The 16288-nt window shown below is 38.4% G+C and overlaps 1 long non-coding RNA gene across 1 annotated transcript in view; it reads left to right on the forward strand.

Moving 5' to 3' along the window:
- The first annotated feature begins 406 nt into the window (after nt 1-406).
- The window catches only part of LOC138737618 (uncharacterized), a 37221-nt gene continuing 21339 nt past the window's right edge, over nt 407-16288 (forward strand). Inside the window, exon 1 of the long non-coding RNA XR_011341071.1 lies at nt 407-599. This is a non-coding gene — a long non-coding RNA (uncharacterized lncRNA). The remainder of the gene's footprint in view (nt 600-16288) is intronic.

Below are 16288 nucleotides of genomic sequence, written 5' to 3' on the forward strand. Positions count from 1 at the left end.
TGCTTGCTGATTTTGCAGAAGAGGTTGTGAATTATCACCAACTCGCTTGAATCTATCCTTTCTCTGTCCCATTTGTTGTGGGACCAGTGGTGGTGATCTTGAGTACAGGTTGCCTGAAGTAATTTTGGAAATTGTGGCTGGTTCACTGACTGCCTGCTGCCTGCTCAAAGAGAATATAGATTGCATTGAAGTGTTGTTACTTGCTGTTCTGCCTGGTTTTGTGTTGCAGCCTGTAATAAATAGCATGCGCTGCCACAGTCAATTGGTATCCATGAGGTTTATTTTGCAACTGGTTCATTTAAAGGTTAAAGGTAAAGGTTCCATTATTGTCATATAATAATACATTTAGAATGTAATGTGCATGAAATTCTTTAACTTTGTCCACTGTAAGGAAGAGAGAGGGTCACTGCTTTGTCCAGAGAGTCACTGAAATGAGGCCCCAGCAAGGAACAAATTGGCAACTAACCACTGAGTTTTCAGAGCCTCGAGCTTGTTTTGTACAGTCTCTTGATGTCTTGTATTGGACCAATTCTCCTCACATGAATATCTCATAGCGGGACTTCAGTGGTGAGTGGTCCAGGCCAGGGCCATTGGCAGAGGTAAGCTGGCCATGGCTAAGTTGGGAGAATGGTTGGAGGGAAAAGTTTAAATTCACATTTATTGATAAATTTATGGAAGTGCAGTGAAAATGTTGGATTTGAATGATATGCAGCAAGTGTACCATGCATGAGTGCAGCCAATAAATGACCATACAGAGTGCAGAGTTACAGAAAGATGGTCAGTGAGCAGAACGGTTAACGTTACAGTTAGTGTAACACGAATATAGCACCACTGAACCAGGTTCAAATCTGCCTCTGTCTACATATATATATCTATATATATATATATATATACACATATATATATATATCTATATATATATATATATATATATAGATATATATATATGTACACACACACACACACACACACACACACACACACACACACACACACACACACACACACACACACACACACACACATATATATATATATATATATATATATATATATAAATATATAAATATAAACTGTACATTCTCTCCATAACTGCATGGGTTCCCTCTGGTTTCTTCCCACATTCCAAAATCATGTGGGATTGGAAGGTAAATGGGTCACAAGGGTGTTTTTTAGATGGCGCAGGAACGGAAGAACTGTTACCAATGCCTTTCCAATTAAAATAAATTTGAGTGGAGCAAGGCAGTGTTATTTAACTATTGTCATACCTGCTCACTAATGTGTTACCGAAGTATTTTATTTTTGATAATCATTACTAATCTTCTCCTGATGGAGTAAAATGCAGCACAGTGATGAGTCCTTCACTATACTGTTTATTTTGAGCAAGCGTGACGTGTTGATGGAAGGGTAGGATATTTGTGTGATGGTCTGGGCTATGTTGAAAACTTTCTGCTCTGTACTTTCTTGCAGTCTAGGGTGGAGCAGAAACCGTGCCACACAGTGTATGGAAGGGGTCAATGAATTGTTTACTATATTGGCTGCTTTTGTGCTGCCATGGGATGTGTAGATGGATTTGAAGGGGAATTTTGTGTGATACTCTGAGCTGTATTTAAAACAGGATTCTTGTGATGGTGCATCTGAAAAGTTAATTTCGGTGTAATTTCTTGGAGGAGTGAGAAATGAGATAGGATTGTGAATCAAAGAACTTTTCTGAACTTATGCACATTATATACACACGTGCTTAGAATTAGAAGGGGGTTGTTAATAGTAATGTTAAAATTTGATCCTGTTCTTATGTTTAAAGAAAATTAAAAATGACTTTTGTTTAAGTAATCATTTGTCTTGGTGATTTTCTATTGCCGCTGAGTTTTGGGGTCCTTTGGGCCCATAACATTATGCACTTGAGAAGGAATTGTTTCACTCTTTTAGCCATCACGTCAATGAATCTGGATCATCAGAGGAGACAAGGTGACCAGGAACAATCTGGAGGGCACCAAACCCAGGACCAATCCTGCGCAATAGGTAGCATTTTAGTCTCGTTGAATCATGGCTCATCAGAGGAGACAATACATAGTTCTCAGGACCAATGCAGTTAAATCGAATGAAGCAATAGGGTCAGGACAAATCTGGGACAAGCTGAGGTGGAAAGATTGCTTGAGCACAAGCACAAATTTATTGTAATATTTACAGGGGTACAGTGAACTATTTGTTTTGCATACTTTCTAGCAAGCCAACTCATGTGTAGATACAGCAAATTAAGCAGAGAAGAAAATACTGAGCTCCAGAGAGAACTGTTATAATAGAGCAAAGGACAACATTATTTCACTATTCTAAGTTCTTTCAAGAGGTTGATCGTAGCAGCATATTAACTGTTTAGAATCAGGTGTTGTGCATCTGTTTATTTATTTATCTGTGTTTATCTATTTAGGCTGTCGGCTGTTGATAATCTTTGTTTGTTCAGGCATTGGGATATGTGGTTTGAGAGAGTGTGCGTGTGCTTGCGTGTGTGTGAGAGAGAGAGAGAGAGAGAGAGAGAGAGAGTGAAAGAGTCTGAGCTCCATTTGCCATTGTTTGCACTTTCTGGCAGTATTTAGAGTAGGTGCCCTACTCTTTAGCTTGTGAAGATGTATCTGAAACAATTGTTGATGGAGACAATGGTTGTAAAAAGCTATCGCAGGGTTTGTGAGGATTTTTCTTGGGCCACTGAGGAAATACAGGTTTCTGTGTGCTTTCACGCCCATTGCCTCAATCAGGACTGTTGGAAGAGACAAAGCCGTCAGGACTAAGCCAGGATCCTTGGAGCAGATCATGTAGACAGGAACAAGGTTGGATCCTTGGAGAGGTAATGTGATCAGGACCAATCCTGGACCATCCAAGGAATGAATCAGTGTGGTCGGGAAAGATTTTGAGAGTCAGAGGAAATGTTTCTCGTTTCCTTGGTCATCTGAGGAAACAGACATGTTTGTGCACTACGCAGGGGTATCACACCAACCAATCTGAAACCATTGATGATGTGGCCAGGACTAATCCTGATCATGGGAGAAGGGAATGTGACTACAACTATTTCTGGCCACCAGAGGAGGAAATGGGGCCAGGAACATGCTGTGAGTATATTCAGAATGAGCAATGGAGGAGGAAATGTGGCCTTAACAACATCAGAACCATCAGGGGAGGCAATGTGATGAGGACCAAGATGGAAATGTGGAGACTGCAAAGAAGCCACAAGCAATTCGGGAGCATCCGTCAAGGCAATGTAGTCAGAACCTCGCTAGAAGCATGTGGCCCAGGACTTAAGGCAGGACATTTGGAGGAGACAACTGGGCCAGGAACCCCTGAAGGGGTCCATGAGGCCAGGACAATGATGGCAATTCATCCAGGTGTGTTCAGTTTCAACATTTAATAGAAGATTGGATTGTCAATTAATTGTGAGGGTCATGGACAGGGTGCAGTTCAATGGGACTAGACAGAATAAATAGTTCAGCCCCATCAAAGGGCAAGTTTCTGTGCTGTAGTGTATGAAAACAAATGAGAAAAAAAGAAGCAAACAAATATCATCAGAAAAGACAATGAGGTAGCATAGCTTCTATCAATTCGGGTCAAGTTCAAGCAGAAAGATGGCTCAAACAACAGCTCATTAATTATGATGTGTACTCAGGTACAATTAAATATTTGTTTAGTCTACTATCTAGCAGGTCAACTTGAATGGACTACAGCAAATAAAAGACACTACAAAAGATGGGTGGAGAAATGTCAGTACGCACGGATCAAAGGCAACATTATTTTACCATTGTGGTGTTCATTCAGTAGTGTGATATAGTGTATTATAGTGCCAACTGATCGTTTGTTAGTCCCTAAGTAGTTCACGGTTGAGATGAGGGGAGAGCAGGGAGATTAAAGAGAGTGATGAATGTTTGGGAGTTAAAAGAAAGGCCCTGAACCAAATGTTCCTGGACTTCAGGCTTCTGTATTTCTGCCTGTGAGAGGAGATTGTGACTGTTTCATAATCATGAATCTTCTTTCTGACCAATGGAGGGAGAAGAGAATGTGGCCATGGGGGGTTGAGTCCTATCATGTTGCAGTGGGATGGGCAGACAGATTCAATGCAGGGGTGTTTTATGTGATAATCTGAGCTGCATTAACTACTTTGTTCTGTGTCTCATGGTCTCCACAACCTTTACAAATGTAGCCTGACCGGATCCTTTCTGTGAAAGTTGATGGCTCAGCATTCATGAAGAATTTTCTCAGTTATTCTTGGAAGTAGAAGAGTTGATACACTCTTTAGTTGTTGCACTGACAAATCTGGGACAATGGAAGGAGCCAATGGGGACAGCTCTAGTTTTTGACCATTAGAAAAGGCAATGTGGCTTGGACAATGCTGTCACCAGAGAAGGCAAAGAGGCCAAGATCAGTTGTGGAGCATTAAAGGAAGTAATGTTGGCAAGGAACAATGCAGGACCACTGAAGAGGGAAGATGGTTCCATCTCAATTTAATGTCATTGTCACCTGTGCAGAAGTACAGTGAAACATTACTTTTTTCCATGCTGTTTAGCAAGACAACCCATGCATTAGCACAACTAATAAAACACAGTACAAAGAGTTAAGCTACAGAGGATCAGTTAGAACTGAGCAAGGGCAACAATATTTTCCCATTCTGAGGCTAGTAATGAAGTATGATTGCAGTGTGTAGCAATGGGTTTCATTCTGGTGGTACATGATTTTTTTTTGGAAGAAGTGGTATGTGTGATTTAAATTGATGGATGGAAAGACTTAGAGTGATGGTCTGATCTATGTTCAACGTTGTCTGTAGTTCTTTAAAATCTTGGGTGGAGCAAGTCCCATCCCAGGATGATTTATGAGGGGCATCCTGGAAAATTAATTAAGGGTGTTGGGGTCATGCTGAATGTTTTTCTCTTATCTAAGGAAGTAGATGCATGGGCGCTTTCTTATCTGTTGCGTCAACAATATAGGACCTTTGGACAAGGCAGTGGACCAAGATAAATGCACTAGAGGAGGTTTGTTCACCAGGATTGAGGCAGAAACTTCAAGAGCAAGATGGACATGACTAAGTCAAGGCCATCTGCAGAGCAAAGGTGCCAGTAATTAGCTGGGAACATTGGTGCAGGGAAGGGTGTGAGGATATCAGTGCTGGGAAGAACCCAGAACTGAGCCAGTAACACCTTCAGAGATAAGGAGGCCAGGACCAAGATGGAAGCATTGGCTGGGATCTAATCCGGATGATTGAAAGACACAAGGTGATAAGGATTGAGTTTGGAGAATTAGCAGATAGAAGTGGCTAAAATTTGAATTCACATATATTTTAAATATATCAAACTACAGTGAAAATATTTGTTTTGTGTCTTATCCAGCAAATTGGCTGATACACAAGTGCGACAATGAAACAGTTCTGTGCATAGAGTGAGGTCAGTTAGAACTGAGTAAGGGGAACATTATTTTTCTATCATGATGTTGTTCACAAGTTCAATTACAGCAGGGATGGTCACTGTTTTGAATCTGGTGGTGTGAGATTTCATGTCCATGAATCATCGTCCCGACGTAGGTGAATATTTTTGGATTATTCTAAGCTCAGGTCAAACAATGACCAATGTAATGTTTCACATCTCCATTTGTCCAAGGCCACCAATATAATTCCTTAATGCATTCTCCTATGTCCTCTGCTTCTTGATGTCCCTGGACATCACGGCACTTATTGGTGATTTGTTTCCAATGCTCTGTCTTTATCATATAATGTACTTTTGTTCTTCCACATAATAAGAGACAGTGTGTTTCCCCTACTGTCATTGTTTTAGGTTGTTATCACTGCCCTGGACCTATTTAAGGTCCTTGATTTTGGTCTGGGTTATATTGACACCATTTATGGGGTTGGGTGTTTCTATTGGCTCTTCTTCAAGTGCACCCTGCTATTGCAAATCATCTACTTTAATGTTCTTTGTTGGGAAAGTTCTGAAATTTAACAACCCCATCATCACACTATTGTCCTGTTCATGTTTCGGCTGGAATAAAATTTTATGAAGGATGCTGATGGGAATGTCTTCCCTCTTCTGATATAACATTCTATTGGTTAGACAATTCCACTTGGGCTCACTCTATTTGGGATGAATGCACCTTTCAGGATGCTTCTGACACTGATCTTTGCCATGAAAAGACTGTCCACAAGCAATGTGGACTCTCTGGTTCATGAGGGTCGATCAGACTATTTGGTTTTGAGAACTTATTCCATCTTTGATACACCCTTAAGAGATTGAAGGATGTGTGATCTGTAAATACAGTCAGTGTGTTTAGTCCAAAGATATCGTAGCTGTGTTGTTTTGCTCAAAAAAAAGAGTAAATGTGGCATGTGGGAAAATCCTAATTTATGGGGTGCATCAATCTCAGTCCCCTTTCACTCTTACCCCTCTCACCTTAAATCATTTCTCCTCTAGGTTTAAATGCCCCTACCCTGGAAAAAATATCTGTGACTATGACTTATCTACACCCGTCATGACTTTTTAAAATTAAATTTTATTTACAGCACAGTAGAAGCTGATTCCAGCCATTTATTTAAATCTGTGCCATCCAATTACACCCGAATGAACCTACAATCCTGTACGTTCTGTTGAGTGGGAAGGAACTGTAGTACCTGGAGGAAACCCACTCAGGCACAGGGAGAGTGTACAAACTCCTTACAGACAGTGTTGGATTCGAACTTGGGTCATTGGCACTATCTTTTACTGTTCTGCTAACTGAAAATTAGTTAAAATCAGTAGTTGATATGGACACCATGCTGTCCATTTTAAATACCTTTACACAGTCAGCACTCATCCAAGAAAGAAAAACCACTCCATATTCAGCCTCTCCTTATAACACAAGCCTGCCAGCCATGGTAATATCATTGCGAATCTTCTGCAGACTTTCCAGGTTAATGACATCTTTCCTAAAGCTGGGTTACAACATGAATTGACAAATCATGCAGTCATTGACCAGACCAATAAATGTAAATGTACCAAACACCTACCAGGTAGAACAAGGATATGTTTCCCCATGTTCTCCCATTTCACCCCTCCAGCCTTTCCATTCAGCACATCATATTTAATAATTTCCATCAATTGCAACTAGATCTCACCACCAGCCACATCAAGCCTTCCCCATCACTTAAAAAAGAAATTAGAAGAATCTAATAAAAAAGTTAAAGAGACACAAGAGCTGTTAGCTCAGAAAATAGATATAATGGAAAATTATAACAGAAGAAATAATATAAAGATAGTGGACCTTAAGGAAGATGAAGAAGGCAAGAATATGAGAGAGTTTGTAAAAGATTGGATCCCCAGGATCTTAGGATGTCCAGAACTACAGCAAGAAATGGAAATAGAAAGGGCACATAGAGCATTAGCCTTTAAACGACAACCACAACAAAAGCCAAGATCCATTTTAGTAAAATTCCTAAGATATACTACAAGAGAAAAGGTACTGGAGAAAACAATGGAGAAAGTAAGAGAGGACAACAAGCCACTGGAGTACAAAGGGCAAAAAATTTTTATTTATCCAGATATAAGTTTTGAACTCCTGAAGAAGAGAAAGGAGTTCAATACAGCAAAGGCGATTTTATGGAAGAAAGGGTATAAATTTATACTAAAGCATCCAGCGGTATTGAAAATATTTATTCCAGGACAGCAAAACAGACTATTCTCGGATCCAGAGGAAGCATGAAAATTTGCAGAACAATTACAAAATAGACTGAGAGATGAAGACGTGTAACGAGAGTACAAAAGACTGCGAACTAAAAAGACGTGTGTATAGGACTATATACATATATAATACATATATTACATAAGTGTATGTGCATTTAAAAGAAAATATATAGTGTATAGAGAAGAATTAATGAGGGAAAAAAGGGGAAGAGAGGAGTAAAGAGGGAATTTAGAGAGTGACCTTTGTTGTATATAAAAATTGAAATCTTTTCGGGGGGGCTGGGTAGGGAGAAATTACGGTCACTGCAAAATCAGTTGACGCTTGCGAGTGAATTCGCAAATCCAAATGGAGAGGGGAGATGTGGTTGCCCGACAAGGGATAATGGACAACTCAGGAAGGGGAGGGGACAATGGGGTTAAAGAAATATTAGGTAGGAGAATAAGGGGAATGTTTGATGTGTTAAAAATGTTGTCTTATAAACTGTTCAAAGAAAGAAAGCAGAAATGGATGAGAAGGAAAGGTGATGATGAGGAAACGGGAAAGATAAACAAAGTATAAAATGCCTACATTAAACTATATGACTTTAAATATTAATGGAATACATAACCAAATCAAAAGGAAGAAACTGCTAAATTTACTGAAAAAAGAAAAAATTGATATCGCATTTGTGCAAGAAACACACTTAACTGAAGTGGAGCACAAGAAATTAAAGAGAGATTGGATAGGACATGTAACGGCAGCGTCATATAACTCAAAAGCTAGAGGAGTGGCTATATTAATCAATAAAAATGTACCAATTAAAATAGAAGAGGAAATAATAGATCCAGCAGGAAGATATGTAATGATAAAATGTCAGATATATTCGGAGTTTTGGAATTTACTTAATATATATTCGCCTAATGAAGAAGATCAAAAATTTATGCAGGATATTTTTCTGAAGATAGCAGATACGCAAGGGAATATATTAATAGGAGGGGATTTCAATCTCAATTTGGATTCAAACATAGATAAAACCGGGAAAAAAATTAACAGAAAGAATAAAGTAACCAAATTTATAATTAAATCGATGCAAGAAATGCAACTTTTGGATATATGGAGGAAACAACACCCAAAGGAAAAGGAATATTCATATTATTCGGATAGACATAAAACATATTCAAGAATAGATTTATTCCTGTTATCAGCTTGTATACAAGATAGAGTTAGGAAAACAGAATATAAAGCTAGAATATTATCGGACCATTCACCCTTGATATTGACAATAGAGTTAGAGGATATCCCTCCAAAAATGTATAGATGGAGATTAAACCCCATGCTACTTAAAAGACAGGATTTTAGAGAATTCATAGAAAGACAAATTAAAATGTATTTTGAAATAAATACGGAATCAGTGAAGGATAAGTTTATATTATGGGATGCAATGAAAGCGTTCATCAGAGGGCAAATAATAAGTTATGTAACTAAGATGAAGAAGGATTACAATCAGGAAACAGACAGTTGGAAAAGGAAATAGCAGATATAGAGAAAGAATTAGCAAGGAAGGAAGACACTACTAAAAGAAGGGAATTGGTAGATAAAAAAATAAAATATGAAATATTTCAAATATATAAGGTGGAGAAAAATATAATGAAGACAAAGCAGAAATATTACGAACTAGGAGAAAAAACGCACAAAATTCTAGCGTGGCAGCTTAAGACAGAACAAACTAAAAGAATGGTATTGGCATCAAGGAAAAAAGACAAACAGATCACATATAATCCAACGGAAATTAATGAAAATTTCAGAGAATTCTACGAACAATTATACCAAACTAAAAACGAAGGGAAAGAAGGCAAAATAGATGAATTCTTAACTAAAATTGAACTACCGAAATTACAAACAGAGGAACAAAATAAATTAATAGAACCATTTGAAATAGTAGAAATACAAGAGACAATAAAAAATCTGCCGAATAATAAAACACCAGGAGAGGATGGTCTCCCAATAGAATTCTATAAAACATATAAAGATTTATTAATTCCTCCCCTCCTGGAAGTAATCAACCAGATTGATAAAACACAAAGCTTACCAGATTCGTGCAAAACAGCAATAATTCTTCTTTGGCTTGGCTTCGCGGATGAAGATTTATGGAGGGGGTAAAAAGTCCACGTCAGCTGCAGGCTCGTTTGTGGCTGACAAGTCCGATGCGGGACAGGCAGACACGGTTGCAGCGGCTGCAGGGGAAAATTGGTTGGTTGGGGTTGGGTGTTGGGTTTTTCCTCCTTTGCCTTTTGTCAGTGAGGTGGGCTCTGCGGTCTTCTTCAAAGGAGGTTGCTGCCCGCCAAACTGTGAGGCGCCAAGATGCACGGTTTGAGGCGATATCAGCCCACTGCCGGTGGTCAATGTGACAGGCACCAAGAGATTTCTTTAGGTAGTCCTTGTACCTTTTCTTTGTGCACCTCTGTCACGGTGGCCAGTGGAGATACCAAAGGCAGGGAAAGATCCACTTGCACCAGCATCATATTGATCAATATCTCTACTTAACACAGATTACAAGATAATAGCTAAATTATTAGCAAACAGATTAGCTGATTATGTACCAAAAATAGTAAGTCTAGACCAAACTGGATTCATAAAAAAAAGACGAACAACAGATAATATTTGTAAGTTTATTAACTTAATTCATGCAGTAGAAGGAAATAAAACTCCAACAGTAGCGGTTGCTTTAGACGCAGAGAAGGCCTTCGACAGAGTAGAATGGAATTATTTATTCAAGGTACTACAAAAATTTAGTTTACCAGAGAAATATATTAATTGGATTAAAGCATTATATAAGGGGCCATTGGCAAGAGTGACAGTAAATGGATATGTATCAAAACATTTTAACTTAAGCAGATCAACAAGACAGGGATGCCCACTATCGCCCTTATTGTTCGCGTTAGCCATAGAACCACTTGCAGAACTGATAAGAACAAAAAATAAAATAAAAGGGATAAAAATAAAAGGCAAGGAATACAAAATCAGTTTATTTGCAGATGATGTTATAGTATACCTAACGGAACCAGAAACATCAATAAAAGAATTACATAAGAAATTGAAGGAGTATGGAGAAGTGTCGGGATACAAGATTAATGCAAATAAAAGTGAAGCAATGCCAATGAATAATGCGGATTTCTCAAAATTCAAGAAAGAATCACCGTTTAGATGGCAAATGCAAACAATACGATACCTAGGTATACAAATAAATAAAAACTTCAGCCATCTATATAAACTTAATTATTATCCACTAATGAAAAAAATACAGGAAGATTTAGAGCATTGGAAAGACTTACCATTAACACTAATAGGAAGGATAAACTGTATTAAAATGAACATTTTTCCAAGGATACAATACCTATTTCAGACACTGCCAATACACTTGACAGAAAAATTCTTTAAGGAGTTAAAGAAAATAATAAGGAAATTTTTATGGAAAGGGGGGAAACTGAGGATAGCACTAGATAAATTAACAGAATGGTATAGACAAGGAGGCTTACAACTGCCAAATTTTAAAAAATTATTATAGAGCCGCACAATTAAGATATCTATCAGATTTTTACCAAACAAAAGAAAAGCCAGATTGGACTAGATTAGAGCTAGACAAAATAGGGGAGAAGATACCTGATCATATATTATATAAATGGGATGAAAAATTGGTAAAACATAGGAATTCTCCAGTATTGCACCATTTGCTTAATATTTGGAAGAAGATTCATGTAGAAAGAAATAAAACAAACTACCAATTATCAAAACTAATACTGGTGCAAAATCAGCTAATCCCTTTTACGGTAGATAACCTGTCTTTTAGAGAATGGGAGAAAAAAGGGATTAAAAGAATAGAAAATTGTTTTTCGGGGAATAAATTATTATCCTTTGAACAAATGAAGGATAAATATAATATAACTCAAGATACAGTGCTGGCATATTACCAATTGAAATCCTATTTAAAGGATAAATTGGGAAGTAGTCTGAAGTTACCAGAAGGAAGCAATTTTGAATATCTGATTACAGACACAATGATAATTAAAAAATTTATAACAAACATGTATTTCAAATTACAAGAAAAGGAGAATGAGGAAATAAATGATAAAACTAAACAAAAGTGGGAACAAGATCTAAACATAAAGATAAAAAAGGAAACATGGGAGAGGTTATGTTTAGGAACTATGAGAAATACAATAAATACGAGATTATGTATGATACAATATAATTGGATACATAGGTTATATATCACTCCTCAAAAGTTAAATAAATGGGATCCAACAGTATCTGACAGATGTTTTCGTTGTAAAAAATAAATAGGAACAACAATTCATGCAATCTGGACTTGTGAAAAGGTGAAAACATTTTGGGAAGATCTAAACCAGATATTAAATAAAATTACAGAAAGCAATATACCAAAAAACCCAGAGATCTTCCTCCTAAGTAACATAAAAAAATAAAGAATTTGGACTTGATTTGGAGGGTGTACAAAAAAGATTTGTTAAGATAGCCCTAGCTGTAGCAAAAAATTGTATTATGTCAAACTGGAAATTAGAAGATAATTTGAAAATACAGCAATGGTATATAGAAATGAATAAATGTATTCCATTAGAAAAAATAACATATAGTTTAAGAAATAATATAACATTATTTGAACAAATATGGGAGCCGTACATGGAATATAAAAGAGAAAACCTACCGGGACATCTATCACCTAAAATGACAAAAGGAAAAGAGAATGGAAAGAATTGACTCAGTGGAAGTTTTTGTTCGTTAATGTTGAGTGACAACATTGTTTGATGGGTTTGATGTATCTTGGACTCAGAGTTTTGAATGGATGGAGGGGGAGGTGGGGGGGGAGTGGAGGAGGGAGGGGGGAGAAAAACGACACTGTATATATTTGAAAGGAGAAATGTGTATATCTTGAATAATGTGATCTATAGTGTGAAAAATAAAAAAAATTTAAAAAAAAAAAGCCTTCCCCATCCCTTTCCACCTTCTAAAAGAATTATTTCCTCTGTGGTTTCTTTGATCATCCCTCCCTCTCCATGATCTTAATACTTTTCCCTCAAACACAGGATCTGCAATATTGGCACTTCCACCTCCTCCCTTACCACCATCCAAGAACCTAAACAATTCTTCCAGGAGGCAGAGATTCACAAGCACCTTTTCCAACATCAACTTCTTCATTCAGTCCACCTTGGGTGACCTCCTCTGAGATCATTGAGACCAAGAGCAGATTTGGGGATCACTTTGCAGAGCATCTGCCCTCTGTCATTAATGATCATCTTCGGGTCCCTGTTGCATGGAATTTCAACATACCTTCCTAATCCTGCATCAGCTTGTTCATCCTTGACCTGCTCCACTGCCAGAGTGAGGCCCAATGTAAATTAGGAGAATAACGCTTCATATTCTGCCAGTGCAGACCCTAACTCAGTTGTACGAACATCGACTTTTCCAATTGCAGATAATAAGCCCCTCTCTCTTCTGAGTACTTACATTCCTCCTCCATCTCCCCCTGCCATTTTTGTTTACTTTTTCACACACTCCCACCAGTTTCATCCTCCAACCCCTTCTGGTTCTATCCTCTTCCAACCACATTCTCCGACAGGATACCAGCACTTTTTAGTTCCAGCAAGTCTCATATGTCCTTGGCCTCACCATTATCACCTCTACTTGTCAGATCCCGATGCCTTATTCTCCATTTATCATCCACCTCCAGCTATCCCCTACCCCACCGGGTTTGTTTTGATGAGCAGTGTTTACTCTCCCACCTACAACTAAAAGCAATTTACAATGATCACTTTCTTTCACCTGCACTCAAGGAACAATTTACGGTGATCACCTACAACTAGGGGCAATTTATGTGGTGTATATTCCTACCAATTTTTGAGGTGTAGGAGAAAACCAGATTGCCCAGAGAAAACCCATGATGTCACAGCAAGAGCATACAAACTCCTTGCAGACAGCATCCATGGAAAGAGAAGCAGGGCTGAACTGAGGTCACCAGAGCAGTGAGACCACAGCTCTAAAAACTGGGCCCCTGTTCTTCCCTATGCTTTAGGCCAGCTTATAACGAATAAAGTGAGTTTATCAACACATACAATGTACAGATCCATGGTTAGGGCAGCATGGTTAGCAAACGCGGCTTCAAATCCAGAACTGTCTAAACAGAGTTTCTATGTTCTCCCCGTGACCTGTGTGGATGCACCAGTTTCCTCCCACCATTCAAAACATCTGAGGTTTGTTGTTTAATTAGGCAGCGGGTTTCAATGGCTGGAATTGGGTTCTACCATGTTGTAAATTAAAAAAAAGATCCACGAGAATGTTATTGAGACTGGTAGGCTTGAAGGATAAGGAGAGGCTGTATAAGCTGGGACTTTACTCTCTGGAGCATAGGAGGTTAAGAGGATGACTTATAGAGGTTTATAAAATCATAAGGGACAGAGATAAGGTAACATTCATAGTCTTTTTCCCATGGTAGGGGAAGGGGGGGAAAGAGGAAAGATTTAAAAAGGACCTGAAGGGTACCTTCTTCACACTGAGAGTGGTGAATCAATGGAATATGTTTCCAGAGGAAGTGGTAGAAGCAGCTATCATTTAAAAGGCATTTAGAAGATACATGCATAGGAAAGGTTTAGAGGGATTTGGGCAAATGGGAATAGCTCAGTTGGCATGGACAAGTTGGGTTGAATGGCCTAAGTCCTTGCTGTAGAACTCAATGACAAGGACAGCAGTCTGCACTAGATTTAATGACCACGGATGAAAGATTACATCTGTGCAATTCTAGACTCAAAATAAGGTGTGAGGGGGATGATTCTTCATAAATTAAATGACTTGCATTTCTGTGCTATAATTATGGTTGAATTTTTTGTTCAAACCAAGTCAGAGAAAGATGTACATCCAATGCAGCAACAAGGATGAATGGAGATGGATTTTACAGCACAATTATGACACTTGGCTTTTTTGTATCTTTGCCTTTTCTTCTGCTTTTCACACCTTTGTTCTGTCACTTTCAAATTCCCTTTAAATCTCTATTTTCATGGCAAGCTGTACAAATTGAACATGCCACTCCAAATGTGGCCTCATTTGTGATCTGTGAAAGTTATTAGCTTCCTTCATCCAATGAACAAAGATTCCCATTGCTACTGTGAAAGCAAGGACAAGCCTGGAAAATGAACTTTCCAGCTAACTATAAAAGTGACTAAGATCCATTGAGAAATAGAATATATTTTGGATAGGGAAGAGACAGGAAACAATTGAAGTTATTATATAGTTTTCTGTGTATTTTTTTTCTTTTATTATACTGCAGTGCACTGTAAAGATAAGATTAAAACAACAATTACTGATGGTAAATGTGATTAAAAATTTAAAGCTTTTGTTCAGTGCAAATAAGTTATAGAGTCATGCAGCACTGAATCAGCTCATTCAGTCACTGAGTCTGTGCCATGAAGCATCAGCTTTGGTTCATCTTATTTTATTCTCCTTATATTGCCCTCAGAATAAGGTCCTCAATGAGAACTCCTCCTCTGTTTTTACTGTGGAGCAAGACATAAGGACTGGGGAACTTGGGGCAGTCAATGGTAGTTCTTTGATAGCAGTCAGTGTTACAGCTGAGGAGGTGCTGATGGTTTATGAAGGTAGACAAATCACCTGGGCCTGATTAGATATATCCAAGAACACTTGAGAAAATAGAGGAAATGTAAGGTAAAGAAGTAAATCATGAAAAACTAGACACCGTGGTTGAAGTTAAAAACACAATGCTGGAGAAACTCTGCAGGTCACAGTGTCCTTTATATAGAAAAGGGGAAAATACATAACCAACATTTCAAGCCTCAGCTCTTCATTGAGGTATGGAAATATATAAGGTGCCCTAGCTGAGATTTTTGAGTCATTGATAACTGCAAGGGAGGTACCAGAAAACTGGAAGGCCCGCAAATATTGGGTCTCTTTTCAAGAAGGGTTTGTGGGAAAAGCCAGTGACCTTAACATCTGTGGTTGGAAAGGCACTGGAGAGAGTGTTCTAAAGGATAAGATATACATGCACTTGAATGGACAAAGACTCATTAGGGATAGTCAGCATGGTTTTGAAATTAAGAGGTCTTGGTCTGAATGACCAATCTGAATGACGTTTTGAAGATGTGACCAACGTGGTTCATAACTTTGTATATCTGGATTTCAGCAAGGTTTTTGATTGGGCAATTGAGTTCAACAGTTGAAGGGCAATCGAGATCTAGTGACCCAAATATCATTACAAAAGTGAGGGACTGTGTAGTGGAGCAGTCATCAAGGAAGTGATCATTGTCGGAGTGGCTGAGTCACAGTGGAAAGGCTCAAGGTGCTTCAGCGAGAAGAAGCTGAGGTGGTGGTGCAGGAGTTGAAGTCAGAAAGGGCCACCCTATTCAAGGAAGGAAAAGGATTCAGCAGGTTGGCACAGTTAGGGGCAGGTTTTAGATATCATTTTTTTCCCTCTAGTCATAAACAGTGGGAATGACAGCCAAGGCAGGGGAGTGCTCCTCTTGCAGAATGTGGGTCATCAGGGAAGCCAAGAGTATCCCTGATGACTTTGTCTGCGAGAAGTGCATCCAGCTGCAGCTCTTGA

The sequence above is a fragment of the Narcine bancroftii genome, chromosome 6 (genome assembly GCF_036971445.1).
Source record: "Narcine bancroftii isolate sNarBan1 chromosome 6, sNarBan1.hap1, whole genome shotgun sequence".
Taxonomy (NCBI): Eukaryota; Metazoa; Chordata; class Chondrichthyes; order Torpediniformes; family Narcinidae; genus Narcine; species Narcine bancroftii.